The sequence below is a fragment of the Aplysia californica genome, unplaced genomic scaffold, assembly GCF_000002075.1.
Source record: "Aplysia californica isolate F4 #8 unplaced genomic scaffold, AplCal3.0 scaffold00293, whole genome shotgun sequence".
NCBI classification, from domain to species: Eukaryota; Metazoa; Mollusca; class Gastropoda; order Aplysiida; family Aplysiidae; genus Aplysia; species Aplysia californica.
The window spans coordinates 839,279-845,027 of NW_004797563.1; positions in this window are offsets into that span (position 1 = coordinate 839,279).

Consider the following 5,749-nt stretch of genomic DNA (forward strand, 5'->3'; position numbering starts at 1 on the left):
TGGTGTCAAGAAACGTTCTAACTCAATTCTACTTGTGAAGAGTACGACACACTGAGGTAACCGTGGTGACGAGTAACGCTATTAGTCTTAAAAGCTTTCCTAGTGGTGTTAAGAAAAGGTGGAAGGATAACATGGTTATATAGCTGAAGGTCTGAGAAGTATGAGATTATTACAGTGGAAAGCTGTAAACGTCCTTGATATAAATTTGATTTTCGGGTGACACGTATTTTTAGTATTACGCCGAATGCCCAGTATGTGAGTAGGCCAAGTTTCAGCAGCTGTCCAGAGCATGAAGTGGAACCTTTCATAATACATGTGTTATGGGTATTTCCTGCCTTTAGTTTATTTTTTCTGCTTTTTTAAAAAAAGAGGATGGAGAAAACATAATTGTGTTACTTGAAATGCGTCGCAGAAACTAGATGAGAAATTTTGAAAAAACAACAACTAATGGGCTCGTAGTTATACTCTATGTTGGTGCATAGTTTTTCTTTAATTCTCTTAATTATTTCTTTAACAGAAGCCTTTATTCGAAAAAAAAGGGTTACGCTAATAACAATTTTTGTTAATAATATATAGCAAACAAAAGCAATGAAAAGACTGCTGATGGTAAGCCAATCACTTCTATTCTCAAAACTGACAGTTAACAAACAAACGAAATGTTTTTAAGACATAAATATGCATATATAATATATATATATATATATATATATATATATATATATATATATATATATGTATATATAAAATACTTTAACCCAGTAATTGAAATAAAGGAGATCATCCTGGAATCGCTCTGAGAGCTGGAAGAGAATGAAGAGAACGTTTTGGGGTCAAATACCTCTTTCAAATGCGGCTAGGTTATCTAAGAAAAAGCATCATGGTGTTACAGTTACAGTTGTTCTGGGAGGAAAGGACTGAGACGCACAAATGAAAACTGAAAAGCTCTTAACAAAAATTTGATGCAGTCCAGGAGGATTCAAAGTGGTATGGGTCAGTGGTGAATAAGAGTCTCAACCACAGTGTCACACTTATTAGTTATTTCTTTTATGTTTCAAAATGGGGAGAATAAGAAGCAAAAAATGTGTCGGATAATTCCTCTTTGCGCAACCCTCAACGAGGATGTGGTGGTTGGGCATGGAAAGTAATTACGGTGTAAACGGGAGGGGGAGGAAGGGGGAGGGGGTTTACAGTTTACTTTTGTTGTACTTTAATGGTGATTTTTTAATGTCTCCGCATCCTATCTAGTGTCCTCGGGAAAAGGCCCTTTATACGAATTATTTTTCCACGCGGGGAGGTCCTCTTGGAGATGGGCCTTAATTTTAGAAGTCCAGCTTATTAAATAACCTTACACTTGTGCATAGATGCATTGGACCTGTAACATTTCATTAAAAATATTACGTATCCCCCCCTTGCGCCCCGCTTAGAACGAAAGAAAAGGTCGACAGCGGCAAACAACGCCGTACACATATTATACAAAGATCAATCATCTAACTTCCCTAACCTTCACGAGACAAATTATAATATATAGAAAAGAAAATTTCGCAAAATCATTAACCTTCTTCCTCGTATCAAATAACTATCATGGAAAAACGCCTGGAGTGTAGATATCAAGGACGTGGCAATGCAGGTAGATCCAATGTAGGTGAAAAGAAGGAAAGCAATATCTCGTGCGAAGTGACTAGGGGATACGTACAGAAACTTTTCCTACTGACAACGGAACTCTTTTGCATACAAAAACTCAAAAGTCTTTGCTTTTGAATGTTCAAGCCTAAACAAAATTGCGATGCAGACGGAAATGGGCGCAAAGTTCTCCTCCTTCATGGCCGAAATGCATAATTTCTATTTTAAAAAATAGCGGAAATTTTCTAGGTCCCAATAAACTTTGGAACTTCATATCTTTGTTGAAATAAAGTTTGTTTTTCATGTTTTTACAAGCTTTGTCTGATTGTAAAATTGTATTCAATCAATATCCTTCACCTGTTTACCCCAATCACTCTGATTTCAGACTTGTTGGGCACGGTATAGGTCTAATCTGAGCAAAATCTAACGAATTAACATCTGGGACTGTACCCAGTGTTGGAACAATAGTGGGCCTGTTCTCAGTGTCACTGGGAATAGTTTCTTGGCCTATTTCCATTGACATTGGGAACAGTTCTGGTCTATTCCCAGTGACTCTCTCACTGTGAATAGTTTCTGGGTCTATCCCCAGTATCACTGGGAATAGTATTTTCCTATCTCGTGCTGTGATAATCCAGTTGCTAAATCATACTGTGGTATGTGGTGTATGGAAACACCCAAAAATGTTTCGAAATCAAAATGTTTCATTGACATTCTTGTGTTTATTTGTTGTTTTAGGGAATACAATCGCAAAGCCGCATCGTTCGTGTGCTAGCACTGTAATAGGATACAAACTTGTCTGTCTGTTTTCCAACAGATTTACAACATCCGTAACAGCCGTCAGATGTGTCTTATCCGTGAATTTTCGCCTCGGGTCGTTGTTACGTTGGCGTTGTCTTTAATGAGAGAGATGATGCCATCGCCAGCAGAGAACCTATCACGCCGGACCTCCTGATGGGAGACCGAGATGCTGACAGCACGTGCGGGAAGCTAACCCAGAGGAAGAAAGTGATGATAAGGGTGATGAGTGGAGGGAGAGATTGGCCCGCCCACTAGGCCAGTCTGATTCTGACTCAGCCAGACACGAGAGCAACATGACAACTTCTGACAGGCGTCCCTTGTAGGGAGTTGCAAAACCTTGATCTAATTCATAATGATTAAAGTGTGGCACATATTTTATTTTTTGTTTGATTGAAGCATCATCATCCTCCTCCTCATCATCATCATCATCCTCATCATCATCATCAACATCATCATCATCATCATCATCATCATCATCATCATCATCATCATCATCATCATCATCATCATCATCATTTTGAAATAAAAAAGCAGAGTAGGCAGGAGGGTCTTGATTGATTTACAGACAAAAAAGTATAAATGAAAAAATATATCACCATCATCATCATTGGGAACTTTGTGGTGCTGAAACATAAGATGGCCAAACTGGCTGTGCACAAAGGAGGAATAGCTTTCCCTGGGGTCACCATATTTTTTTTCAAAGCAGGCTGTATAACTGAGAGAATTCTGAGTTTTGTTTACTTTTAGTAGAGGTTTTACGGCGCTCGCAACTGCATAATAATATGGTCATTTGAGCGCCAAAAGATTAGAGGTGTTAGAAAAGAAGAAGGGGAGATAAGGACGATAGATGTTTGATATGATAGAAGGAGCAAACCACACCAGAGCACCCGCCAACCATCCACAATAATTCTGAGAGCGGGCGGGGTTACTGCATCTCCAAGCTCCCAATCTCTCGGCCAATCTATTTGTTTTTCCATGGGTCTATTTTTATTTTCAATTTACTTAGAGGTATAATATTATTAATATCATAAAGCCAAACCTTTCCTGAGCACATCGCTCTCTCAAACGCAATGTCACCCTATGCCTTCTCAGTTCTAATGTTTTCCTTTTTACCGATTTATCTTCTTTTCCTTTGCAATAAAGCCCCGTTCTGTTGATAGATCACTGAGAAGTTTGTGAAGCAATTTAACAAATTTGCCAACATCTTTTATTTCCCCCAAGAAGGCACTTTATGTTAGCAAGACTTCAAAAACACACTGCCTGTCAGTGTAGTCTCACACATACATACTCATACATACACACATGTACACACACACACACACACACACACACACACACACACACACACACACACACACACACACACACACACACACACACACACATACGTGGCGTTGTATAGAATACAAAGGTGTGTGATAAATAGAATACAAAGGTGTGTGATAAATAGAATACAAAGGTGTGTGATAAATAGAATACAAAGGTGTGTGATAAATAGAATACAAAGTGGGCAGTGGCGGGTGCTCTGGTGTGATTTGCTCCTTTTTGTATCGTCCTTATCTCTCCTCTTTTTGTGTTCGTGGCCGTCTTGTGGCACCTCTAATCTTTGGCGATGGCTTGATCATATTGTGTTGCAAGTGCCGTAAAACTCTTACCAAAACTAAACATAGAATACAACCCCCCCCCCCCAACCACAAGAGAGTCTTTAAAATGATTAATTTAACCAACCCCCAAAAAACCCAAATAAACAAACAAAATTAAAAAGAAACAAACAAATAAACAAAAAAGGAGAGGGTACAATACAAGTAGATGACAATAATTTCTATTAACTAATAAGGTTGCCATTTAGAAATAAAACACGATCAAAACGTAGGACGTTGTGAACCGTCTTTTTATTACATCAATTTTCGTTTTACCAAAGTGAGTATGTCATTATTTGTATTCAATGCGTCCATAAGAACAAATACAAGTTTTTCTCACAAATTTTTACAAACCATTTTGACATCGAAAAAAAAAACATGTAAAGAAAATCAGGCCTATATTGTTTTGAAATCTAGTTTTTACTTCTAAACTTCTGAAATTGATACTTTGGAATAACATTTCAATATAAAAAAAAGATTTTTTTGGCATTCGTCTAGTGGGTGTACGAAATAAGATGGATGCGACTCAAGACAGTCTTGAATGCGGCAAAAATAATTTGTGAGGCGGCATGTTGAAATCATGCGCTCGTCAAAATAATGAAGATGAAAAAACTGGCATTTTTCGGCAGGTTTGGGAATTTTTATCGAATTTTTTTTTTTGGGCTCAACACCTTTCATGCCCTTTGAAGAACACATTTCTGTGTGGGTTTTTACTGAAAAACGTTGATTAAAGGAATAAAAGATGTACATTTTCAGTTTCGGCGGACTCTCAAGCTAAGGAAATAACTCAACTTTGGCGGCCATTTTCTCGCTTATTTTACCTCTGAAACCAGGCAACCCCCACCTCCTTCAATCGCAAATATCTTGAATTGTATCCAAGATAAATTGATATTTTTTCATCAAAATGGACTGGTTTTAAGATTATACTGATAACTCCATATGCCCCAAAATTGACGAACGCCTGAATCCACCGCGTCATGACACATTTGTTGAATGCATAATATAGGTTACTACGTATAAAATAATATCTTCCGTTCTGCAACAGAACACAAATATCGATAACTAATCTAAGGTGCAAACGCGTAATTTTCTTGTGAGGGAGTGGATGTAACTGTGAGCAATGCATCCAAATTTATCATCGCTCAGTAGAAAAAATACACCCACACAAAAATCATCAAAACAACAGACATTAAACAACTTCTTTCAACGTTGATCGAAGCGAACATGAAAAGTGGGTAGCATGCTACGTGATCTACACAGCAGGGGAAACGAAAGGGGGGGGGAGAGAGAGAGAGAGAGAGAGAGAGAGGGGGGGGGGGAGGCAGACGAAAATTGATCTCAATTAATGGAATATAATACTCTAAAATGATAACATTATCAGTTTGAGGTTGGCTACAAGAGAACAGTGCAGTTTTGGAAAGTGTAAAAAGAGACCTTAGAAAACTCATTGCTGCGTGAGTCAAAATATTATATTACTGTACTCACCATCCTCCTTTAATATTCTCACACTCTGGCACTTTGTTAAAAAATTCATAAACAAAAAAAGAAATCAAGAAATCCTGTGAATCAATCTACAGTTATTAATTATCAAAATATTTATAATACATCATTATATTGACACTAATTTGCTTCATCATCATGTACCAATAAATACATAATGAATAAAGATATACATAAGAATATATATATAT